Below are 27,726 nucleotides of genomic sequence, written 5' to 3'. Positions count from 1 at the left end.
TTTGTACAATTCACTTCTGTACACTTCATATATAGGGTTTAACAGATAATGGACTTCTAATTTTGTCAATTTGAAAAGATAGAAAACAGTAATAATCTCCAGTCAGTGTAGAAATTCAAGCCTCAGAAGACAAAGTGTGCTTTGAATGACAGTAAAAGAAAATCAAGTGAGTTTATATGGCTTGCATTCTTACTTCCTTCTGGTGAAGACAGAGTTTCTCTAGAAGGAAGTGTCAGCTACTCTTGTCACCTAAGTAACTGTTACTGAGTCCAAGCTCGCACTGCTTGCCACACGACAGGCCAATAAATTGAGACACGAGGCGATGGGACAAGGAATAGCGATGTTGTCTGGAAAGCCAGCAGACTGAGAAGATGGGGGGCTATTGTCTGAAAGAACCATCTTCCCTGAGTTTGAATTCGGGCTTCTTTTATACTAAAAGGGGAGGGGTGAAGTCCTGGTTCGAGTCCGACTCTGGAAGGGAGGTGCTAACTTCTTCCTTCCTGCAGCCATTCCCAGGTGGGCCTGGGCAGGGTGTTTCCTGTGAGCTCAACAAAGGTATTTTCACGCTCATGATCTGGGAGGCAGGGTTTCCAGAGACGGGCCACTGTGTACCATTTAAGCTTGCAAGAAACAGCCCTTCAGTGATTAGTCTATAGATAGAATAGAAAGTTTCTTCCCTATTACACAGTGTCTGTTCCTCATTAAAATCCTTGCCATGAAACAGTTAGTAAACATTAACTTTAATCAAAAAACGTTATAACAACGCAAAGTGGGTGCTTATATAGAGGCAGGTAATGATACTAAAATAGAATATTCCTTCAATGGAAAATTTTAGGCTAGCATGAAGCTGTTATCTTGCCCTTCTTAAATACACAGAAGCAGATAAAGAAACTATTTAACTAGTAGCTTTGAACTGGCAGGCTCCGAGTCTCATTTCTGACTGACACACACATCCTCTTCCCAATGTCAGTGCAAGATAGAATAAACCTACAGCGGGTCCTTGAACACAACGGGGGCTGGGGGCTCCGACCCCCTCACAGGGGAAAGTGTGCATATTGATGGCTGTGCCTCAAAAACCAAAAAGTGAATAAATGATTCACCCCAGGGCAGGAAGCTGAGACAGTCTGGAGAGAATCAGGGCTCAAAACTTAGTTCTTTTGACTCTACAGACTGTGATCTCTAATCAAACACAAACTTTTCCCAACACTTTGTTAACCTAGAGATCTGTAAGATGAAAACACAGGTAACTATATTTATTGAAAAAAATCTACATGTAAGTGGACCCCACAATTAAAGCCCATGTTATTCAAGGGTCAAATGTAGTTTAATTTTCCAATGCGCTGCTGTTGGAAATACATCAACCTGTTAAGCCAAGATATCCTTGACAATGTGGAATTTAAACCTAACCATATTGTCACCTCTTCCTCCGACTGTACAGGTCTCCGGGATTGCTCTGTTGGTGGAGGGTCTCAAGTCGGTCAGATACAATCATGGCCAGTGCCCTTCAAGTTTGCTCCCACTGTGAAGTTTCCACAGCATTAGGTGGAGAGAACTTAAATTCCCTTACTGGAGAATGAAGGACTAAGCGAACTCCTAGTAGAACATAGCAGTTACCACTCAGCCCCTTCCATCCTCTGATACATCTTTAATTCTTAGTAACCACCACCGAAATGTTAGAATTCTCCAAGTACCATCTTTGGGGCACTGCGCTGCACACGAGGCAGACCCCCAGGGCTCTTGACGGCATGTGCTTCTCTGCAGAGGTTGAAGTAAGAGGAGAAGCAGAGGAAAAGGGAAGTTGGAGGTGAAGGAGAAAGACAAGCTGGAATAGACGCAGAAAACAGAAGTAGACCTAGGGAGATGTGAGAAAAGAGAAGAAAGGAGAAAGAGAACCATTAGTGAGAAAAGAGGAAGGAAAATCGAAGAAGAAAATAGACTGAAGAAATGGGAAAAGAGAAAAGGAAGGAGAGGAAGACAAAGGATAAGAAAAGAGGTAGAGATCGGAAGAGAGCTGGGGCCCGTCCAGACACCGAAACTGCTCTCCTCTCCCCCCGGGCAGGTGCCCTTCGTGTGAGCGGCGTGGACACCCCTAGGGGAGGCTGGGGGCCGTGCCTCCTGTCCCGGCTGCTTGGGTCTGGGCACCTGCCTAACAGGTGTGCTTCACACAAAATGCTACTATGAGGTTGTGGCTCTGATGCCAGGAACATTGCTCTTCTGAGAAGGAAAGCTCCCCTACAGCTAAGGAGACCACGAGCTGAGACCTTAGTCCCTGATCTGCCTTCTGCCATCAGGCGTCCTGTTCCCAGTAACGGAGAGGATAGGGATGGGGCTGGGGTGGGGGTGGGGGTGGGGGTAGAGTGCAGTGGTGGAGCATGTGCTCAGCATGTGCAAAGCCTGGGGTTCGATCCCCGGTACCTCCATTAAAAGTAAAGTTGAAAATAAGTAAAGTTGAAAAAAGGAGAGGGAGGCAATAGCAGATGAGCAGTGAGAAGATCTCATTTTTACTGTGGTTTGGGGTCATATTCATAACCTTCTTAGAAGGACGGAACAGTGAAAAACTAGAAGCAGAGTGTTGAAGAGCCACAGTTGTGCTAGCCTACAGGCATTGCATTGTCCATAAAAGATCTTTCTGAATTTAGGAAAACACTCAAAACAAGTCCAAAATCATCACTGACAAGTTGCCTTTATTCCTCTGTAAAGAACTTGGTCTTGATCAGTCCGAGCCAACAAATAAACAGAATATTTTCAAACTCTGGCATAAGAACATAACAGTTGTCATGTGGCCAACAAAGGGGACATTTTCTTCTAATCTGATATACTGATAAGCATTAACAAAAGCTTTCTCACATGAATTAGGTCTTATCAGGGAAAAAAATTTTTAAATGACATTAAATGATAGCCATCACACATGGGGCCTTTTTAAAATTAATCAATCTTAAGCAAATAATATGGGGAAAAATTAAAGAATGTGTATATTTAAAAAGAAAAAGGAAAGGCTTATACACGGCAGTTGAACTTGGTCTGTGCCCGCGTCCAGACTTCACGGACAACCCGTATTAGGAAGACTTTTGTCTGTGTCTCCTGCACTATGTATTTCTCCAGACATATAAGTCTCCCTGAAAGCATTTCCCTTCAAATCATTTTACTGCCCACTTTCGACTTGCTGCTCTGTCCGTCCTGCAAACATGTGCCTCCAGCATCAACACTCTTACCTGCACACACTTACGGGCACAGAAAAGTGAGGTCAGCTAATAACACGCGCTCCTTCAGTGTTTCCTATTAATGCTGAGAACAGACCACACAGGTGGGTACCCCCATTTCCTTCACAACCGCACCTGAGCCCCAATACCAGATGCAGGGTCTGGTCAGCTTTTCCTAAGACCAGACGGATCACAGAGGCATAACCACAGAGGCAAGACGTTGAGCCCGTGAAATGAGGCTGCCATGACCCCAAGCACTGAGTGTTTAATTTTATTAAATGTTAATTAATTTAGATGTAAATCTCTACGAGTGGCTAAGGGCTAACATACTGCACAAGATAGCTTTGGAGATGGAGAAGTCTTCTTTGCCGTGACAGGGGCTGATGGCTTGGCACCTGCCCCAGAAAGGGCCCTGAGACAAGGGGAACGGAAGCCTTGGGCTGGCCCTCCACGTTGCTCTGCCTTAGGCTTGATGCTCTGGTGCTCCCCCACTGGCTCCTGAACCTCTTCCCCGCATAGCCTTGTGCCCGCGCCGTCCTCCCTCCCTCCTCGGCTAACTGCTTATTGAGGCCACACTGGAACTGGCATTGAGGATGTTAAAATCCCACCTCCATTCTTTGTTTTGTTCTTGACCAACAGTGTTGAACAGAGAGACAAGCAGGAGACCCCGGGGCACGACCGGTCCTCTCACGTTTAAGCTGTGGGAGTTCAAACACGTGACCGAAGTCCTCTGAGCTTGCGTCTGACGCTTCTCCCAGTTGCAGGGATAAATGACAGAGAACTGCAAAGCGTCTGGCATAACCCCCAGCACACAGTGAGCACTGGAGAATGGTAAGTTTGTTACCGAGTCCAAACTCCTTCTGCTCGCCACAGGACAGGCCAATAAATCAGGGGATGAAATGTTGGGGCAAGGAATATAGTGACTTTATTTGGAAAGCTGGCAGACCGAGGGGATGGCAGACTAATGTCTTGGAGAACCATCCTCCCCCATTCAGAATACAGGCTCCTTTTATAAAAAAAAAATAACAGGGGAGGGGGTGTGGTTGGTTGTGCCGACTTCTTGCTGCAGGAATCCTTTGTTCTTGCACCGTCCATGTGGGCCAGGTCACGGTGTCCCTGTAAACCTCCAACAAAACAAAGGTTATTCCCTATTTTGCAACTTGCCATCTCTGCATAAGTGCAGAAGAGCTGACATCCTTAAAGGTCAGAGCCCTGAGAATAGGCTCTCCTGTAAATTTCAGGCTAAAGGCAACGTTGTTTCACAAAAGGTGCAGCACCGGCAAGACTGAGCCTGGAAAACAGGGCACAGAAATAGGTCTAATACGGAGTCAGATTTATTCTTTCTTGTTACAGTTTCACTACCTTTCCTGCCCCCTCTGTACCTGCACCCGTGAGTCTCCCACTCCGGTTTGCATCCTTCTGCTCCCCTGGGACCTGGGGCCTGGCACTCCCTGTCAAACCTCTGCCTGAGCTGCCCCTTTTTAATCACCCATAGCCCCTGAAGTCACCCATCAGCCAACCGAAGAAAACGCGAGAGCTAAGTAAAAGGAAAAATGGAATTTCATCCAGCTGCTCCAGTTTAGCCTCGTTAGGCAGAAAACTACCAAATGGCAGGAGGAGGATGCCTGTTTGTACCCTGGGCACTCTTTCTGAGTTTCAGTTTCCTGAAAGGTTGAAACTATAGATGTGATTAAGATACTCAATATACGTCCATAAACATAATATACTTCCAAAAATATATTTTCTTCTGTGACTTGATAACTCAATTGATTAAAGGTAGGATTTGGTTGGTTACTGGCGAGGAGGAAGGAACATTCTCACCTCTCTTGGTCCCAACCCTTTCATTCTTCCTCCTGCCTGACACTGACAGAGATCTGCAGCTCCTGAAATCTTGAACGTGTGCGAACCGTCAGATCTGGACCAGCTGGTTGTTTAAGGTTTCTCATCTTCCCTTTACTCTTGATACCGTTGGCATGATCCGTAGTTCTGAACACTTCTGAGGGTTTTGATTTCTTTCCCCGGCTGCCAGTGGGCTAGGTGGTCCCTAGGTTCTGATGAGCTTGGGGTGGGTGCTCTATGTGTCAACCCACCAGAGGAAAAGCAGAGTTTACATCTCTCCCCACTGTCCCAGGGCAGTCTTGCACACAATGACTCACGAAGGTTTCCCTGTAGGTGGCAAACTTCAGTGTCTCTGGCCCTTTTTATACCCAAAGATGAGGCATCAGGTTGGTGCAGGTGTCTGAGTGACTCTGACACCAACCAACAGAGTGACGTTGGACAGTCCATTTATACTTCTAGGACTTTCAGTTTCCTGATGTGCAACTCAGGTCTTTGATCTAGGCAAGGTCTTCCAACTCTCATGTTTTGTGACATTATCATGACTGTCTGGTCCTCCTGGAAAATACTGTGAAACAACTGAACAATGTAACACCAATAAGGGGGAGATCCTCTAGGCTGCGAGTCAGGGATGGCTTTGCTGAGAAGGTGATATCAAGTTGAAAAATATTAGAGTTTGTCTTCCACCTGACAAAGTAAGGATTCCTTGAAAACTTTAGCCCAGTTTAATACTAAAATTGGTTCTGCACCCAAATGCCAACGTGTGGTGGAGAGGTGAGGGGGTTCCCCACAGTTCCAACAAATAATGTTCTGGACACCAGCTACAATTCAGCTCAATTCTGACACTATCTACCCAGAGATGACATCAAATTCCACAGGTTAAGGGCTCAGTCCTACCAGACCACCCCCCTACTCCTGCTCCCAACACACACCCAGTTCAGACACCGATCACAAGCCCAGGTTACCACCTGTTTTCCGCACAGCCATCTACAACAACACCCTCAGCTCAGGTTGTCAACTGCAAGCCCACGTTGTTACCTGTTCTTCTGACTGGCTGTAAACGAGAGCTTCCTACGTCCTCTTCATTGGGTTCAGCCAGTTTCCTGGCGCAGAGCTCAGTGAAAGACTCTGCTCACTAGATAACCGGTTCGTTGTAAAAGGATACAACTCGGGGACAACCAGTGGAAAAGACGCACCAAGGCAAGGCATGGGGAAAGGGGTTGGGGCTCTCATGCCTGCTCTGGGCGCCACTTGCCTGGAATCTCCATGCATTCACCAAACTGGGAGCTCTCTGAACTCCAGCCTTTTGAGTTTTGGAGGCTTTATTAAATAGGTACAATTGATTGAATCATTTGGCCTTTGGTGATCAACCTCCATCGACAAGCCCCCTCTCCTCCCTGGAGGTCTGGGGTGGGACTGAAAGTTTCCAATCCTCTAATCACAAGATTGGTTCCCTTGGCAACCAGCCCTGACCCTTAGCTTACCTAAGGACTTTCCAAAAACCACCTCATTAACATACAAAAGGCACCTTTGTGGGGCTCATCACCTAGGAAATTCCACATGTTTTGTACCAGAAAACCAAATATCTATTTCTTATTACAAGTCACAATATCACAAATACATACCCACAAAGTAATGGGAGAGAATTCACCATGTATCCATATACACAGTAAGTACCAACATAACATGGAGTGTGGCACATTTACAAAAGCAGCTGCCGAGGTCATTGAGGTCATTATGCTTAAAGAATTCACACAAGAAAGTAAACAGATAGTGAAAATAGCTATTTTCATAAGCAGTTAGGATAAGGATGAATTTGGGCTCATGGAGATAGAGTGTTGAGGGTTCAAGACTCCCCACACCAAGAGCAGGACTGGTGCTTTAAAATTCATGAAGACAGGAATCTTACCATCTGTTGGCCAGACTGAAAGAAATGACATCCAGTGAACGTGTGTTCCTTGTTCTTGTGCAGTGTTGCAAAGCACGTGCCTTATCTTGAGGACAATGTATACACCTTGCTTTTAGTCAGTTTACTGATTAGAGGAAGGAAAGCCAAAGAGACAAATGCTCAAAGCGTGTGTCCCCAAAGGTGGTGACACATTGTGTATCACACAGATCACACTCTGCCCTGCCTCCCCCCAGTTCTGTAATCCTTACTGCTACTTCCTTCCTGGAAGAGGATTCAGTCCATGGGCCATGCTCATTTCTTTCACTATTATGAAATAAAATGCACTTGAAAAGATAATCGGGAGCAAATGTCAACAAAAACATATTACTAACCACTTATTCATTACAATAGCACATATTGACTTACATAGTTATCAAAGGCATTGGAATGGAAAACAATTTTACATAAGGACTCAAATGTAGACATGGGTAAGGTTGTCAAAGGGGAAAAAAAACCCCAAAACCAAAACAAAACCTCAAACAGGAAAAGTAGTGAATTGCAACCAGTAATTACTGGGCTTGCCTGCATTGTTAGTAACCAGACAAAATAGCAACAAGCTCGTCAAGATTTACAGCCACCAGTGCATGATGTTCCCAGGACACCACGTGGGAACCTGGAAGGCAGATTTCTCGTGAGAGAGTGTCTTCCCGTCTTACTTCACACACTCGCTATTGCGAGGCATGTGCCTTACGGCGCGCATCTCTGTCCCTTCCCCACCCTGACGGGTAAAGCCTTTTTACATTTAGCTTCCACTGCCCTCAGCCCCTGGTAAGCCTGCTATGTGCTCTCTTAAGGGACTCACTTATTTGACAGATGTTATGGGATAAGATGGGCTGGTACCGCAGGCAGTAAAAGAATTCACCAGAAACAAAGAAAAGTGAAAGAAACATTTATTAGGTGTGCTGCTACAGGCAACAGGCTAGAGGTGTCTGTGCGTCCGCAGGGCAGGTGCTTAGGGTCTGTCATAAAGAAGGGCCTGACCGTCTACATGCTTTAGGGAAGGGGGTCGTGTTGAAGGTTTCCAGACGTTAGTTAATCTTTATCGAAGGGCTTAGGTTGATGATCCTGGGGCAGGTGCAGTCCATCTTTAGGAGGAGGTAGGCGGCCTGGAGTGCTTGAGGAATACTGGGGAGAGGGTTTGTTAGGCCATAACTCAGGGCTGTTAGTCGGGCTAAAACAATGACATGTTCTCTGTGTTTTCTGGTCAGTGTCTTCGTGACGTGAGTGACAAGGGCACAGGCAGGCATCCTGTGACCGGAGCCCCCTTGGCTCTCTGTGGGGCCTCTTCCTTGTCCTGGAACCCCACAATAGAGAACTTGACTTTTCCCTGAAGGAGTTTTGGCTCAATTTAGCAGGAAAGTAATGAGTCATTTCATAAGAAATGGCACAAATGATTGAGATGGTAAAACAAGATAGGTGATTCACATCATTGCAGCAAATAAACTTATACCCAATAACTTAGGGCTGGTGACAGCCATTCTCAAATCAGCACCAGCCAAGCGCAACTACTGCAGAAAACCCTGGAATGACCCCAACAGCGACCAAACATGGAATTTCTATGAAAATTATCTGTCAAGCAGGATACTGTATTTCTTGTAACCTACAGAATTCCATCATAATGTACATCTTTTTGTTAATTATGGCAAAAAGGCACAAAACATAAAAGTCATCCTTCTGACAATTTTGTAATGTGTGTTCCTAGTGTTGCTCTGAGGGTCCAGCATGGATGTGAAACGCCTTTTCTGAGTCAGCAGCGATGAAGGCATTCAGACAGCTCTAGGATGACATTATTTGCTGAAATTTACAACTTTCCACCCCAAACTTGGCCCATCTTTAGAATTGCATGGGGAAGAAGAATCTGTTACAAGTAGAGTCTTCCCTGGAGACTTGGATTCAGTGGTTCTGGGGTAGAGAGGGGTCAGAATTGTTAACAAGCACGCCAGCTGATCCTTTAGGTGCCGACTGGGAAACACAGAAGCAAACAACAAATGTATATTTCTATTTATTAGAATATCTCATTTTCCATCTATGTTGGAAAATATGTCATTAATGCTGCCTTCTTTTCCTGCATTACTGAGCAATGGGAGTTTTCTTCATTCTTATAAATTTGGAAAACTCACGGGTTCTGCCCGGCTGCTGCTGCCACCTTGACTCCGCCCCATCATTGTAACATCTACCATCTGGCACCTGCTGGGAGAGAAAAGGACGTCCGGCCATTATTACGTGAGTAACACTGCTCAGGGGCTCGGCATCCCAAGCACATTACCAGTCCCTCGTGAGAAATCCAAAAGGCAACTTCCTGAAACAAAGCTTTAGAAAAATTATTCACCCCCAAGAAGGAATTGATTAACCCAAGGTAAATGTTCCTCCTGAATGCTTTATTTGGAATACAGGCTAAAACAGTGGATATTTTTTTTTCCCTTTATAAATAAAAATTACTTTTCTACTTATTAAACTTCTGAATTGCTCCTTTTAGTGTTATGTTTATTAATATCTGCAAGTGAGGCACAACTGGCTTTTAAACAGAAGAGATGTTTACACAAGTATAATGCTAATATTAAATTACAAACAGGGAGAGCTGAAGGTGTTAGAAGCCTATGAGCCAAGTTAAAGAAAACAAACAAAAAAAGGTGTGCAAAATATGTGCAATTTAATTACATTATTTTGTAATAAAAGTAAACACGTAATGACCTACCTATATGATAGAGAAAAATAAAGACTGGAAGGAAATAGACCAAAATGTTAGTAGTAATTTTCTGATTCTGAAATTATGGGTAATTTTAGTTTCTTCTCTTTTTTATTTTGTATTTGTCTTCTTAACAAGGTGCATTATATTTATAATAATTTTTTTAATTTTGTTGAAAAAAATCACTTGCATTTCCTGAAACGCAACTGAAGATAGTATTTTTGCCAACTTACTTTTCAATTCCTCTTTTAAAATTGACCTTGGCAGTTTTGCCTGATATTTGTACATCAGACTTCACAGTAAATTTATACACCACAAATCCGCTGCAAAAAGTTCAGAGTGAGAGATGTGTTTGATAAGGTGACATTAATAATATCCTGTCAATTCTATATTCATATATCTTCCAACTCATTTGGAAATTTTTAGCTCCAGATGAAAGCAATTCAATCTTTGATATGAAAAGAAAATGGGAACTGTGTTTAGAAGAAATAATTTAACAAGAGCATTAAGGAAAAGGTTATGCAATTAATCACCTCATAAGTGATTTTTTAAAATCCCCAACAATTCACTTTCAAAGTAAAAGTGCTATTTTTGGACACAGTTGTCCAGAGAAACAACCCGTGGTTGGATGCAGGGCACTGGGCTCCGGGGTAGGAGCTTCCACGGAAGAGTCGGGCGAGCTAGGCAGGTACGGATTTCCTCAAAGGTTAAATGTGAATATAAGCATGCTCCCTTAAACACCTTACAGAGGCCTATAAGGTAAAATGTAGGGAGGTTACTTTGAAATGTTACAGACACACGCTGAGAGCCATACACGGTCTGGTGAAGCTGAAGGAAGACAGTCCTGATTCGCTCTCCCATCAGAAGCAACTAATCCACAGAACACGCCGTATGAGATACTGAGCTCAGAGACTGACGTCCGGCAGCACAAGGGACTGGTCTCTGGAGGAAGGGACACAAACGCAGTGGCCCTGTGATTGCTCCTGGAAGGGAAGTGAGTCTTGGGGTCTCCCTGAGGTGAGGAGACATGCTGTGTGTCTGGGAATGGCTAGGAAACTCTGTTCTCTTGGAGGACCTGGAAGGAGAAAATTGCACGTAGAGAGAGAATTACAGAGACCGGAGGGGGCTCCTTCTCATTGTCAGCTGAGTACTGACCAGGTTACACGTGTGAGGGCGTTACTGGATACGGGGGCATAAGCACTTCTAAGTCTTAGGGCTCTCAAAGAGCTGCGGGTCGTTTGTGTTCTCAGCAACCAGAGTGGAGAGGCTTTTGAATTCACAGAATATATTACTTGGGAGAGGACAGCCCGTCTTAGACTACAGGTTACTCTGGGCCCACCTAACAACACTGAAAGCATAAAATAATTTTCGAGTACCTTAACTGCAATACAGAATGTATCTCCAGAGTATCACTAGGAACACAACAATATCTAGCACAGAAAATGGTCTACTTAACAACTTATGGCATCAAAAAAGTAGGAGACATACAAAGTAACAGGAAAATAAGAGCCATAGCTAAGACAAAAATCAATCAGTAAAAATAAACTGAGAACTGCCCAGATGATGGAATTCACAGATATGGACTCGTAATTCTATTTCATACATTCAGGAAGGTAGAGGGAACATGTTCAATCTTAAAAACCCACACACACACACACAAAAACAAACACCCAAATAAAACTTCTAGAGAGGGAAAAAACAACATGAGAGATGAAAATACACTTGGTCTCAAATATATGTAATCACAGTCCCCAAAGGAAAGGGGAGGGGGGGGTGGGGAGAGAAATAGGGACAGAAAACTTTCAAAATTTAATGAAAACTATAAAAACACAGGTCTGAGAAGTTCAGAATACCAAGTACAAGAAACATGAAGAAAACTATCTCAAGGAACATCATAATCAAATGGCTTAAAACAGTCATTAAAAGAAGAACAACAGCTTTCAGTGAAAAGAGGAAATTAAATCCAGAAGGCCAGAGCACAGCAGCGCGTTCCATCGGAGACCATGTTCAGGGCAGCAGCACGGTGTCTTCAGAGTCCAAAGGGACAAAAGCCCCAAACTGTCAAACTAGCTTTCTACATCCAGCAAAAACACCTTTGGAAGACGAGTGCCCCAGAGCTGACTTTTCTGGGTGTATAAAAGTCTAACAGATGTGTCACATTAGACATGCGCTATCACAAAGAGAAATGTTAAAGGAAGCCCTTCGGGCCAAAGGAAACGATAGCAGACGGAATCTTGAGCCACACTGAGGAATGAAGAGCAGAGGAGATGGTTAATATGTGGATACAAATAAAACATTTTTCTTATGTCTAAGTCTCTTTAAGATACAGTTGACTGTTCAAAGCAAAAATAATAGTTATGCATTGGGAGCTTTATAACACATGTAGAAATAAAATGTATAACACTATCAGCCCAGAGTTGGGAGGAGAAATAGAAGTTTTTTTCTTGGTTTTTTTTTTTTTTACAAGAGTTTACTTTAAGTGAAGGCAGACTGTGGTAAGTTAAGGGTGCACAGTATACACTAGGGTTGGACAGGCTTCTGTAAAGGGCCACACTGCACGTCTTCTAGGCTTTCTGGCTCGTGTCAGTTTCAAGCACTCAACTCTGCCAGTACATAAATGTGTCTGGCCCCACAGGAACTTTACTTACAAAAACAGAGTGAGTTAAATTAGGCCTGTGGGCTGTAGTTTGCTGACCTCTGATATAGACTCTAAAGCCCCTACTTAAAAAAAAAAAAAGAAAAAAGAGTTATAGTTAAGAAGCCAACAAAGGAGATAAAGTTAATAATAATAATAATAATAATAATAATAATAATAATAAAAAAACTATCAGTCCACAGGAACGAAGAAAGAAAGGAAAGGGGAACAAAGAACAATGCGTCAAAGAGAAGCCAAATAACAAAATGGTAGATTTAGACCCAAACTCGTCAATAATAGCATTACATAGAATTGCCAGAGTGATTAAAATCTGAATTAAAAGGTAGAGATTTTCAAATGGCATAAAAAAGAAAAATGCAAGTAAACACTGCCAACAAGAACTCAATTCTAATACAAAGACACAGATAAGTTCAGAATAAAAGGATGAAAAATATATGTCCTGCTAATGTAAATCCAGGGAAAGCTATATATATAGCCACTCCAGCTTTCCACACACACACACACACACACACACACATCAAACAAAGAAGATTTCAGTAAAAGAATTTTATCAGGAATACACTGGCTCATTCGATAATCATAAAATTGTCAGTTCATCAAGAGGACATAATCTTAAATGTTTATGTGCCTAATATTAGAGCTTCAAAATACTTGAAGCAAAACTAGATAGACTAGAATGGACAAATAAAGACACCCAAAATTTTAATCAGAGATAAAAACACCCCTCGTCTCAGTTAGTGATGAAGCAGGCAGACAGAACATCAGTAAAGACTTAAACAATACTGTTGTCCAACTTGGTCTACTTAGCACTTACAGAATTCTCCAACCAATAGTAGCAAAGGCACATTCTTCTCAAGTATACGTGGATTATTATCAGTATAGATTTTATATTCTGGAACGTAAAACTAGTATCAGTAAATTCTGAAAGATTCTAATCTTAAGTAAATACATGTGATCATCTTAATAAATGTGGGGAAAAAACAAATATATCACCCATCTGTGTCTCAAAGCTTTCAGAAAACTAGTAGTAGAAGGAAAGTCCTACATTTGGTAAAAGGAAGCTATGACGATCTTACAGGTCACATGATGCACGGTCGTTAAAGACAATACTTCCCACCCTGTGATCAAGAAGAAGGTAATAATGTGCTCTCTTACAGACTGTACTCAACACTGTACTGAAGTTCTAGCCGATGCCTTACGGCTAGAAAATAATTACTAACCATCTAGATTGGAAAGAAGAAAGTAAATTGTCTTTATTCATAGAAGACGTCATCATCTACATAGAATATCCTACAGAATCTACAAAAAAGCTACTAGAACTAATGAATCAGTTTATAGTAAGGTTTGCAGAATGCAAGTTTGCTGGACACAAGTCAGTATGTAATAATCAATTGCATTACTACAGAGTAGCAATGATATTCATTAAAGTTAAATAAAAAACAGCAATGCTATTTACAGTAGCACCCAAAATATAAATAATTTAGGGATAACTTTAAGAAAAGATGTAGAAGAACTAAACACTAAAACTAAAAAAATATTGCTGAAGAAAATTAAAGGTGTAAACTAATGGAGAGATACTCTGTGGACATGAGACTGAAAAATCAGTATCATTAACATGTCAATTCTCCCCAGTTATATCTGTAGGTTCATTATGATCCCAATCAAAATTATAGCAGGTTTTTTTAAAAAATAGAAATGGATAATCTGATTCTAAAGTTTATACAAATATGCAATGTGATTCCAAGGCTTATAAGCGTACAAGGATTAGGACCCTGTGGTGTCAGTGCAAGGAGAGATAAGGAGACCAATGGAACAAAATAGAGGGACAACAGATCCATCTAAATGTAAGAGATTAAAACTGTAAAACTTCTAGATACTACATGAGGAAAAAAACTTTGGGTTCTGAGTTTGGCAATGATTTCTTTAAAAACACACAAAACCCACAAAGTATAAAAAAGGAAACAAAAATAGTAAGGTTCTCAAAGTCATCAGTAAATGCAAAATAAAATCATACTGATTCTACCACTGCATGTAAGATACAACGTCTAAAATGGGAAAGACTTGCTATACCGAGTGTTGGCGAGGATGTGGAGTCACTGGAGCTGCCATAGTTGCTGGTGGTAACACAGAATGGTATGATTACTTACGTAATTTAGACATTTCTTACAAAGTAAAATATCATTCAACACCTAGAAATGAAGCAATTCTCACAAAGACTTCTATGTCTTTGTTTGCAATAGCCCTCAAATAGAATCAACTCAAATGGCCATCAAGTAGTGACTAGTAAAAGAAATTGTAGCTTACCCACAGAATGGAATATCATTCTGTAATACAAAGCTATAAGCTGTCATTACATATTTTGTGATCTATATAACCAAAAAGCCAAGTACCAATGTGTACTCTGGTTTATATTTACACAGGCTAGGTGAGTTAGTCTTATAAGTGAAGAACTGATAATAATTTTTTTAAAATGACTTGCTTTTAATAATATAGTTACTACGATAATATAGTTATTACTTGCTTTAAATCAAGATATTGAGATTTGAACCCAATGTCCCCAAGACTGTATCCACATTATCCTATTCACTATAATGTCTCCTGATTATGTCCGAATTTCCGTTGCTTTTGTTACAGCAAATAAATTTTCTGTCATGCAAGCAGACAGGCCAAGCCTCTTTATTATATGAGTTTCTTAATGACTGTAAAAGTTCGTTAGTGTGACTAGTATTTAATTTTGGTAAGCTTGAGCAAGTTGTACACTTTGAGAATTGTTTTCACTCTCTATTTGTAGACTGACAGATAGAGACAGACATGCAAGAACCTAAAGTAACTGAAACAAGCTGGAAAAAAAGGTTTTTGGGGAAAAAATGATGATGGATACGTGTCATTCAACATTTGTCCAAATCCACAGAATGTACACCACCAAAAGGGACCCTAGTACAAACTGTGGGCTTTAGAGAGAATGATGTGTCCATATACATTCATCAGCTGTAACAAAGGTACCACTGCTGGAAGATGTTGATAATAAAAATTTATGCATGTGTGAGGGGGAGAGGTAGATGGGAAATCTCTGCACTTTACTCATTTTTACTGTGACTCTAAAATGGTTCTAAAACAGAAAGTCTCAAAAAATACTGCACACACACCAACACATATATGCCTTTTGCAGCATAGTTTAATGGTCTAAAGCAGATAAGCTGAATATTCATAGTTACCTTTATAGCTCTTATAATAATCAATTTGAAATCTTCAGAGAAATTACAGATTCTGAGCTTATTAACGTTCAATTTTAGAAAATAAACTCCTACCATAATCATTATTGTAATCTGTAAAACCCATGTTTTTTAATAAGGGATTTGAGAACTTATAAAAAAAGACATATCCATAGTGAGATGACTAAAATAAAGATAATGATGACTCGAAAAAATATGACATTGAAATCCATGCCAACAGAGCGACAGGCATCCATCTGGGGACCTCACAGCCCAGAGTCAGGGGTGGGAGGCAGAACCCAGCGGGGAGACACATCAGGCTGGTTCCCTGAGGCACGTCTCAGAGGAGCCATTCCCAGAGACACAATCTTGAAATAAATCCCATGCCAAGGACTGAAAGGAAAGTTTACAGTGATGAACAAAGCGGAAGATGATGATCTTGAAAAATCATGCCTTCATGATGCCAAAAAAGGCAGGAGGCCAACAATTAGAAGCAAGAGGTGAGTTCAGAACAATGAGAAACACTGACCTAAAAACATGGTTCTGCACCAAGAGCCACTTTGGGATAAACCTCACAAACACCGAGTTCTTGCGGTGGCAGACCTCTGTAGGATGAACTATTCATTCTCGCCCTTTTAGGTGAGATTCTTAAGATGGTAACCAAGACCACTCTGGATATAGTAAATCACTTAATACAGTTCTAAATCAAGGGGAAAGTGGCAACTCAATGTGTTATTTAATCTGTGTTGCTTATCTCCTTTGCAAGCTACAAAAACAGATTTTCCAGCCTCTAAATAGCATTAACCAGATGGAATCTTATGTAAAGGACATGAATATTGGACAAGGCTTTTTTGAAAGGAGATATAGACCTGTATTTCTGTGGCAAACAGTTCTTTTTCATACTTTTTAATCCTACATATTTATCCAGACTAAAAATTTGGAACAGTGTTGGTGTTCAAAATCTTTAAAATATTAAGGTTCAGAAATCACCGACTCTGTTTCAGGCTCATATACAAATGCGTCTATTCTGGGTGTCAATGATGTAACACATGTCCATTGGTAACAGCTATTCAATCTGATGGAATAAATGACCTGTAAATATTGTGAAGAGGCCATAAATCTTAGTCCTGGATACAGGTTTTCAAGAGATTTAATTTTTCTAGCATTTCTATAAGTTAACTTAATTTCTTCTTTGAGTACTCATCCTACTATAATGAAAGACACTGAGTCCCAGAGAACTGAGACTCTCTGTGCTTTACTTTCTCCGGGACCTAACCTTGGAGGAAGTGTCAATCACGGCCCTACACATGCCGATAACATATTCCATCCCTGCTCGGCCAGATCCAGCCACCAGACCATCATCAGAGTCCAATAAACCTAAATATTTCTTCTAAGATTTAAAAAGCAGCAATAATATCTACAGCCCAGATGTTTCCAAATTCCTCCTGTCTTTTAGATAACACACACACACACACACACACACACACACACAGGTAGGCAGGAAGGAGTTGGAGCCTTCCTTCCACATGTAGTAGGAAGCCCTGCACCTTTCCCTTTTCACAGTATCTTCAAGAATTAACTCATCAATTAGTTTATTATTTTTTTGCCTGAGTATTATATTTCTGCAGCTCACTTATCACTCCAATTTCCTGCTTTAATCAATTTTTCAACTACTAGTGACAAAATGCTCACCACAGAGCACAAACTAAATGCTTACTTGTTCTTATCTGTTAAGCAACAGATTTACTTTTAGCTGTTCGACTATTAGTAGATCACGGTAGAACAAGTGTCTCTGTGATTCCATTTATGCACAAATGGAGAAGGCTACTAGCAGCCCCCCCCCTTCGTGGCTGCACACGACTCTGCACGTGCAAAGAGTCAGCAGCGCGTCTGCCGACAGCCATTTGCCACGAGGCGTTTCCTGCTGCAGCGCACCCTCGGAGGAGGAATCCCGGGTCCGCTTTTTTTTTGAACTATATAAATTCACACACAGAAAAATCCATTTAAATGAAACAAATCTTGACAATAGGGATTCAGAAAAGTATGCATCTTAAACCTGAATTTGGTTTCTACACTTAAGATGGTTGGAAATTATATTGTAAGGATGGGAAATGATAATATTCTTTCACATGGACCTTCTTGATTGGGAAAAAGTGATTGTTCCCTGGTTCATAAACAATTATTTGCTTGTATATTGTGAGGGGGAAAAAAACTACCATAGAGTTGGTACAAGAATCTCTATGGGTGTGGCTGTCATTGGATCTTTTCCTTCCTTTTATCCATTAGATGTTAGGCTGGTTTTAAAAGCTTCCTATCTTATTCCATGAAACCTGAATTTTCTTCTGTGGACTCTTAAGTTCAATACATGTGAGTAAATCTTGCACGTGGCCGGGCTGCCCATTACCCAGATTGCAAGGCCAACCAACACATCCTGGATACTCACCAGTCCAAGCCTGAATTTTTAGAAAAATATGTTGGGTTTTTTTGCTTTGTTTTGTTACAGATTAATTAAAAGCTCTTCAGTGGAGAAAGCCATCCCATCCCGAGTTGGGTTCTGACTCATGGTGCAGCACACCCACCCCTGCCCCCCAAACCCTTGCTCCAGAGACATAGACCAGCCAGCTTATGTCCAAAAGGGGCCTCCCTGTTTCTCTGTGAAAGCAGCAAAATGGACAATGCTCAGTGGAGAGAAATATTTCTACCCCAAACCGACTTAACTCTGGAAGAAAGAAAAATTATCTCTATCTAGGGCTTTCTGGAAACACATATTTCATTCTAGCTGCAAATATCCAACCCATTTTCCTTTACTCAGTTTGCTAGAAGATTACATTGGACGAGAATGTTTATTCATTTTATTCTAGTAAGGACACTGTAGTTATTCAAAATGGACCTAGTATTACATGGAAATGGAAATTCTAGACATCTTTTCCCTGCAAAAATGCAGAACAGCCAGGAGAGGAGAAGAGATTCATAGAAGAGATTTAAGAAATTGAAAAAGGCCAGCAAACATTAAATAAATAAATGAATATATACACGTACATTCTGAGAATACAGTCAGGATATATCACATACAACCTTGGTATGAAAAAGCCAAGAAAATTCTGACAGTTTAACCTTATTAGAAAGGAAACCAACTCTAAGGAGAGTTGTTTTTTGCCCTGAGGTCCTTGTGCTGTTTTTGAGTCAAACTAAAGAATCATTATCTCCTCTGAAGCCTCCGGGGGCTTGGTGACACGAGATGTGCCCAGTCTGCCCCGGACGATTAAGGAGTGGCACCCGGTGTGCCTTCTGGAAGAACTCACCCAGTGGTCATGCGTCATACAGCCTGCTAAGCCATATAACATAACATAATGGAAAAATACCCCTCAAATTTAGTATATGGCAAAATCAGTCAGTAAACTGGACCGGTCCTCTTGGCTGAGACGGTTTTCATGAGCGGAGCCGAGATCAGATCGCTCTGCATCCAGCGTTAAAGTTTAGAGCAGTGCTGGTGCTGTTTGGGTGAAGACGCTTTCCTTCTCATCTTCATTTGTTCACAAGGCCAGAGCTTTGTTTCTGCGCATGGACCAAGGGTCATGAACTCGAATCCTAGCAGATGTTAGCAGGTAGCAGACTACGTTGAATTTGAGAGGCCGCAACACACTTGAACATGCTCTAATTAAAAATGGACAAACAGAAACAAGCCCCCAAATACAAACAATCCAACCAAGCCCCCATCCGCGCTTCAAACAGTGGGCACCTGCCCACAGCTACACGTGGCTCAGAAAGGCACCAGGTGGCCCCTGGGCGTGGATGGCCAGCCCCCCCACCCCACCCCCCCAGGACTGCAGAGTCATGGCGCCTGTCAGAGCTTCGTGCCCAGAGAGCAAACAGTGCACTTTGTTCCAAGGAGAATTAATAAAATCCCCCAAGGTGAGGTTAAATTTAATGACGTTCCAAAATCTCTCCTACTGAGTACGGTGAAGTTTGAACAAGGCCACGTCGTCCGCTTAGTCTTTCTTATTTGCATCGAGTCCCTTCGGGCTTCTGCTGTGAGCCCCTGTCAATGCCGAAGTAGCTCTGAATTGAGAGGAAGTGCCAACTAGCCACTTAAACCTGAAAAAATGCAAATAATACTAACAGCAGCATGCCAACCACCATGGGCGCGCTGACTGCAGGCGTTGATTGGCCGTGAATCTCCGCCTTCTGAAGGAACACACGTAAATTCGGCCACTGTGGGATTTCAGTAAGAACCCTTTCTAGTTCCCCCCGGTGGACCACCCAGCTTGCCTGCATGCCTTGGCCTGCCGTCCAGGCGGACAGTGAACTTGGTTCGGAAGTTGTGCTGGAAATGCTCCGTTTGCCCCTTGAGACCCACGCTCTATGGTCCCCGGTCTTCTCTGATGCATCAGTTTCCCTTGTCTGGTTTCTGGTGGGTTCATCAATGGGGGGCAGTGAGACTAGATCAGAGGATGGGGAAGCGTGACGTCCTGGTATTGGTCTCCTTGGGTCCTTGGTAAGGGTGGCCATGAGTGGGTTCCATCCCTCAACCAAAGACACACTCCTGTCCAGGGACCTTCCTTCTCCGCACAGCTCTCTCGCTCTCTGGGCCCCAGGGACCGCCCCCTCTCCTTGCCCTTCCAGAGTGAGAGTAACAGGGCTCCCGCTGTCATTACCATGCTGGAGTGGTCATCATGCCCGTTGCCTTCCTAACAACTGCCCACATCTTTTGAAATAGCCCTATTAAACACTTGATCCTCAATTAGCCAGCTTGAGGTCGCCGTCTGTTTCCAGCTGGGAGTCTGACTGACACACATGCAGAGGGAGGGATGAGGCATTTGGGTTCATGAGCAGGGAGACAGGAGGCCTGAGGCCATTTACAAGCTATTTTGTGTGTGGATCTGGGTGACCTGAGATGTGGCACACAGTTGTGTGCGTGGATGAGGTCACATATCACCAAAAAGAAAAAACTGCTTTAAAAGAGCCCTAATAATTCTCTGAAAATTTTAGTTAAATTTGAATGATTAGCAATCTAAAATCACACAGTGAAGTACAGCCTAATTTGATTACTAAGACAGTGAAACTTAACAATATTCCTTTTTTTAATTAAAAAAAATTTTTTTTTACTTATTTCTTTGAGGGAAGTAATTAGATTTGTTTATTTCTTTTAATTTCTTTTTTAATGGAGGCACTGAGGATTGAACCCAGGACCTCATGCATGCATGCTAAGCACGTGCTTTACCACTGAGCTACACCCTGCCCCTCCTTAAAGATATTCTTAAAGTTAAATCTTTAGTCAAAGACTTAAACTAAATCTGAGTTTAGAATGCCTTCTCATGTATATTATCTAATATAACACTGAGTAAAGAATTACCAGAGAAAGACAGTGAGACTACAGGTAAATATGGAAAAGAAGAGGGTCCTGGAACAAAAAAAAAGCTGACATAGAATTAGTCACGAAGTTATAAATTGCTACAGCTTGCCTGCTGAACATGATTTTGCTAAACCTTCTAACAGAAACAAAGCCTTAACAAAATGCCTTTTTGAAGAGTTTATATAGGAATCAGTGTAGCTCTGAGGGGGTGAACAGAAATAATGAAAGTGTAGATTTTCTGTAAAACGAAGTCCATGCGTATTAGGGGAATTGCGAAGTGAAGATTCCGAGATGACAGCATTAAGCCACCTCTGCCCAGGACAGGTCTAAATTGTGCATAGGCTGTGAAGGCTGCTGACTGGTCATGTCTGCAGGATGGGCTTGGAGTCCATGGTGCTGTCTGTGCATTTCCAGGGTGACATCTCTGATTGGGTCCTCGCATCGGTTGGCTTTGCATCTCTTCCAGATGAGCAGCCTCACCTCATCAGAGATACAATGGTACTGAGCAGAGCCTCTGACCACTGCTCTAAGGAGCAGAAGCGTTTTCCTGACAACATATTCTCAAGTATCAGAGGACTGACCAGATGTCCGCATGTCACTGACTTCATGTTTCATTCATGTGTCATTAATTCAGAAAACAGTGTCGTGTCCAAACACGCAACATTTAGAAAACCAAAATGCACTCGGGAAGATGAAAAGGCCTTACCAGGGTGACCAGCTGGGCTCCTTCCCTGCTCCAGATGTGGTTCTCTTACGATTGCATTGGCCTTCGGGGGAGAATTTTCACAGGGGTGTGAACTCTGATTACTTAACATTACCAGTAAGGGCCGTTTGGACAAAGCGATCTGCTCCTTCGTGCTTCCCACAGAGGCGGCTTTCTGTGTGGTTTACCAGCATCTCCCGGGATTTCTCCATCTGGATGCGGTAAATCAGCAGGAAACCTTTCCTCACATTTGCATCTGCCATGAAGAGATAAGGAGAACACACTTTACTTCTCTGTGGCAAAAGTATATTCCCAGGAAATGGTGGAGAGTTCTTTCCCAGCGCTTTCTGGGAAATGGACCATTATGTTTCTGGGGGAAAACACGTCTGGGCTTCTTAAATCCAAACAGAAGAACATAGATATGTTATGATGCCTGGAGTTGCTTGCCTGCCACTCCCAACTCAGCCTTCTTCACATTTTAGGGTCTGAAGCCATAAAAGTGAAGCAATTCCTCTGGTGGTATCAACAGCCACTCTTATTCATTTACTTCTGTCTAAGGCTGCTTTTCCTCTGCAACAGGGTTGCTTGGGACAGAAACTCCTGGCAAGAAAATCCTTAATTATTATCTGGTTTTAGTTTGCTGACCTCTGACTTACTTATTTTTATTTTTATTTTTTTAATTGAAGTGTAGTTGGTTTACAATGTTGTGTTAATTTCTGGTGTACAGCATAGTGATTCAGTTATACATATCTGTATATATGCCTATTCTTTTCCATTATAAGTTATTGCAAGCTATTGAGTATAGTTCCCTGTGCTACACAGTAGGACCTTGTTGTTTATCTGCTTTATATACAGTAGTGTGTATCTGCAAATCCCGAACTCCTAATTTATCCCCCCACCCACTTCCTCCCTAGTAACCATGTTTGTTTTATGTGTCTGCAAGTCTGTTTCTGTTTTGTCAGTTCTTTTGTGTCCTTTTTTATGAGGACCCCCAATTTAGATCAAAGTAATGGGCATAAATTCCAGCAGTTATCCAAATATGTGGATTCCCTGCTATGTGAAGAGGGTGGAAGGGATCTGGAGGAGAGAGAGGGGCTTGAAGCATCCTTGCCACCTCACCATGGCTGCCTGGGCCCCACTGTCTCTCTGACAAACCTGAGTTATTTCAACTCTCCAGTGATCTGTGGACTTCGACTGAAATTGAGATACAACAGAATTCTAAAGTCAATGACCCCCTGAAAGTCCCATCTTGACTTATTCTATTACTCAGAATCATCAATTTCCATAGTATTACTGGGCGCATTTTACATATTATGATATGCTGGGTTATTCACATACGTCCTCAGTGACCTCTTTCTATTTAAAAAACAGTTCCCTTGACGTTCTCTGAAAGGTATTCAGGCACTATTATACTCTATTTATACTTCAATAATTTTCTTGAAGGAAGATATAATTTTCCTTAACATTTAGACTAATGTAAAATGAGTCTACCTTATTTAGCAACAGCATTGTTACCCTAATTGCTGCATTATAGCTAATGGTAGAGAAGGCAGATGAAGATGACAGATTCATCTCTACGCTTAGCAAAACGTGTGATACCAGCACTTTGAGGGGACTGCGTTTAGGTGCTATTTTAAATAACACTTAATTGAATATATTCAAAGATCTTCTCTTAACAGACATTAGAGTCAACCTAAATAGAGGCAAGTCTTTGGATAATTCATGTGAAAAATTACCTTTCCTTAATTCTCTAGCTATTTATTAGGTGAGATTTTACATGTGTGATGTGTGGTAGGCTAGATCAGATGGACAGATGGATGGATAGACAGGTAGATAGATAGACAGGTAGACAGAATGCAGTCTTCTGCCTGGAGGCTGGCCTATTGAGAGGCCTTCAATAAGTGTTATTGTCCTTTTGCTGAACATTCTTTTCCTTCTCATTAACAATTATCAGAGGTCGAGAAGACCTTCAGAAAATTCACATCAATAGAATGCATGGAAATAGCTACACTGGGTAATGGTGACACTGCTGTTTTCATGATAGATCTGAATTGTACAGTTACATTTTTATTTGAAACATCAGCCAGACACCTGATTGCTTCCTCTGGAACTCTGTAAATATGGGCTTAAGAGTGGTATTTTAGGAGCAAGTAAACCTGGGAGGATTGTTGTCCCACCACCTTACATGCTGTTCCTCCTGCCAGTAGACTGTTGAAGGGTGTGTCTCACATCAGATGCACAGAGTCTTTTCAGGGGGCTCTGTGAGTTGCAGCGGTGCCCTGGTGGAGGTCTGGGGAGAGGCAGACACCGAAGTGGGATGAATTGCACAGGACTTCATGTGTGAAGGGGCCAGAGGAAGTGGGGAGAGCCCTCAGGCTGTGACGCCCACGGTCTAACTTCTGCAGGAGAGGGGAGGGAGGGCACTGGGCAGAGAGGATGCCAGACCATAGAATGGTTCCAAAGAATGTTTGACTGGGCCAGTGGGGAGTCCAGGAACAGAAGGGCCCCCTGGAAAATCTCAGGTCTCCCTGAAATGGGTCTGCCTGAGCACCCCACATGCAGCCACAGCTGCGAGCAGCCATGGTGACAGATGGCCCAGCTCTGCTTTGCAGGAGACCAGAGCAGCCCCTTGTGACGGCTGCCTTGCAGCAACACCAGGGAGAGGCTCCACCAAATGGCCTTTGGGGGTGCTCCTTTACAGAAGAGACTAAAAATACAGGGCCACAGTCAAGTTAAAGAATGATCCACTAAGTATGGTTACCAAAGGCAGGGATAAATTAGGAGTTTGGGATCAACAGATACACACTACTGTACATAAAATAGATAAACAACAGAGACCTACTGTAGAGCACAGGGAGCTATATTCAGTTTCTTATAATAACATATAATGGAAAAGAATCTGAAAGGAAAATATATATGTCTGTCTATGTATAACTGAATCACTTTCCTGTACACCTGAAACTAACACTGTAAATCTACTATGCGTCAATTAAAAAAAAATGAGTTTCTCTTCTAAAGGAAAACATTGATCATTATCATATCTTTCTTGGCACGGGAATTTTAATCTAGTCATGATAAAGTTTTGCTTCTTGTTTGTACTTTTCCAAAATCAAAATAAAACAATAAAGCTGTGCAAGAAGATGTGAGAAACAGGTGAGAGTAGTGCTTATAACCGGCAGCCTATCTTAACCTGGACAGCGTGGGCCACTTACTTGAGCCACGTCAGCAGAAGCCCTTTCTTCTCATTTATCGTTGCTGATGTGTGTGGGTAGCCTGCCACGTAAGCGGCCAGGCAGAAAGTCCTGCCTGAGGCTTCTCGTGTCAGTGAGCAATCAGACCCCCAGCATCAAGATCTCCCTCAATCCCCGGGCTTGTTTGTGGGTTGCATTTTAACAATGTAGGCCACAGAAGACAGGGAGATGTATTGCCTGTGTTACTAGATTTATTTAGCAAGCAAGTTAAAGATGATTTGACTGATACAACCTTTCCCAGGGACAAAACACACACACACACAAACCCCATAAATACAGTGTCCTTAAGAAATTGCAAAGACCTGTGGGCCATAGGCTGACAAATCTCATGCCAAGATCTTGATATCTCCGTGTAAAAGTCTGAAACCCTGGCAGTTAGGATGGGCTTGGGGGAAAGGACTAACTATGGATATTGGGTTTCTTTCCTCCTTTAGAAAGATGATATTTACAAAAAGACTTGTGGATGACATGTGGGGAGGACCCTCAAGACTAGAGTAGATAAAAATATCATTCCTGGAACCACTAAGGAATAATTTCAAGTTACTGCAAAGGGAAAAACTATAAACAAGAAAGATGCAAAGCGTGTTTTTATGAATGAGACCAATAGCTCTCTGTCACCCTATCCAGTCATCAGGTTTCCATGACTCTCTTAGCCATTTTTTTCCCATTTTTCCTTTAACTGGAGCTTGTCCTCTTCATATTGATTGAGTCCAAGCTACATGCCAAGTGCTGTGCATGGACCTGAGGATACAGGCAGGAAAACCAGTCCCTGACCTCTTGGAATCTAACTTATAGGGAGAGAGCACAGTCACTAATCAGACATACAGGTGAAGATGACATGTGCCCCAAATTATTAACAGCTATGGGGAAAGTCACAGCTGTTAGAAAAGAAGATAGAAACTTTCCCCCAGAGTTAAGACATCATGATGTTCACATTTTAAAAAAAGGAAAAGAAAGACTGTGGGGGAAAATAAAGCTGACAAGGGGTAGACCACGCAGAGGGAGGGGAAGGGACCATGCGACGCTGTTCCCTGGAGTGGAGGAGACAGCTCGTGGCGAGCAGACATCCCGGCAGAGACCTGACTGACGTGAGGGAGCAGCGCCTGCAAACATCTGGGAAAAGGTCCACGGGAAGAGGAGACATCACAGGCTAAATGCCTGAGGGAGGGGCCTGGCTGACAAGTTCAAGGACCACTGAGGAGGCCAGCGTGGCTAACGGGGAGCGGACAAGGGGCCAGTGGTAGAACATGCTCTTGGATAAAGCAGTTCCATGCTCTTCTTTGAACATAAATTCCTAGGCATCTTAATCAGCTTGAGCTGCAACAACAAAATACCATGCACTGGGCGGCTTCAACAACAAACATTTCTTGCAGTTGGCTGGTAGTCCAAGGTCAGACACCAGGGCAGCTGGGCTCTGGTGAGAGCCCCTCTCCTGGTTTGCAGACAGCCAACTTCGCGTCATGTCCTCACATGGCAGGGGGCAGGGAGAGGCAGCAGGTCTCTGTGTCTCTTCCTACAAGGGCACCAGTCCCAGTCCTCAGGGCTCTACCCTTATGACCTAAGCATCCCTCAAAAGCCCCCCTTCTAATTCCATTTGGACATAGGATTTCAACATAGAAACTTGGAGGGAACACAGACATTCAGTCGATAATACCAGGCATTCCTTGGTTTTATTGATCTTGTGGGACCTGGTGAGAAATCTGTCCAGGATATTTTGGAAGAATGTGAAGCATAACTGACATCACAGACTGAGAGGTGCATGTCTGGAAGCTGGAGAAGGAAGAGGACAAGCTCCAACTCCAGCCCCTGGGAAGGGCCAGCCACGGTGGCTGCAAGGTGCTTCCATTGACTGGGGTTCGGTTGAAGGATTTCTTGTTGATTCACTGCTGTCCACACTGTTCACCACTAGAACCCTTACTGCACAACCCTGTCTGATCTCCTAAAAATCTGAAGGGTGACTTCACAATTTATGGTCCTTCAAAGTGTGGATTCTTTCAACCTTATGCACAAAACCTCCTCCAGAGTTCGGGCTTTCAGAACCCAAAAGCCTGAAAGAAAACATCTTAGGCATTTCTTATGTTTTGCTCACATCACAGTTTAGCTCTGTTATGGGAAGGGGCAAACGGTTCCTTTCTTCCCCACATTGTTTCAGGACCAGTAGGGAGGTGGTCAGAGGTACCGGGAGAGAGCCGAAGGCCAGCTTCGTTCCCGGCAAAGCTGACTGGGGAGAGTGGTTTCAGATGTGTGGTCAAGTGGGCTTATAAACACTACCTCCTGGTAATCACTGACCCACTTAGTCACTGGGAGTTGGACAACCTTGGGTCTCGTCAGCAGGGGCAGAGCCCACGCAGAAAGGGCACAGCAGGAGGGAGGGGAGGATGTGACGGGCTGTTTCCAGGAGACAGAGCCCGAGAGGGGCTCGGATTCTGCGCTGCTGATAAATTCCCTCTCCGCACCACCCCCTCTGTGAGCTCGCATCCACATAGGAGGGAGGGGCCCAGAAGCATTTCTGTAGCCCAAGTCCCTGCACAGGGGAACATGGGACAGAGGAAAAGCCCCCTCCCAGCATGAGCTCTGATTTGTCTGTGACAGCAAAGCCAAAGATAACTTAATATTTCAGTGACTCGTTCTGCCCAAACTGTAGCCTTTACAAGTACAGCAACTTAAACAAACAAACAAACAATAAACAAAACCTGAGCAACTCATGGGAGGTCTTCAGTAAATCCTTATGCACGCCTGCATGAACAGCTGAACTGTGACTTTCATTTCATTTTATTTATTTCCCCACACAGATGCCTGCAAATGACTCACTTTGATTCATAAGTTAAAGTGGAATTTCCTTGTCCCAGAACCCGATGCCTCACTCCATTCCAAGCAAAGG

Source organism: Camelus dromedarius, chromosome 1 (genome assembly GCF_036321535.1).
Source record: "Camelus dromedarius isolate mCamDro1 chromosome 1, mCamDro1.pat, whole genome shotgun sequence".
Taxonomy (NCBI): domain Eukaryota; kingdom Metazoa; phylum Chordata; class Mammalia; order Artiodactyla; family Camelidae; genus Camelus; species Camelus dromedarius.
The sequence above is the reverse complement of the archived record's forward strand: the minus strand, read 5'-3'. Positions refer to the sequence as shown.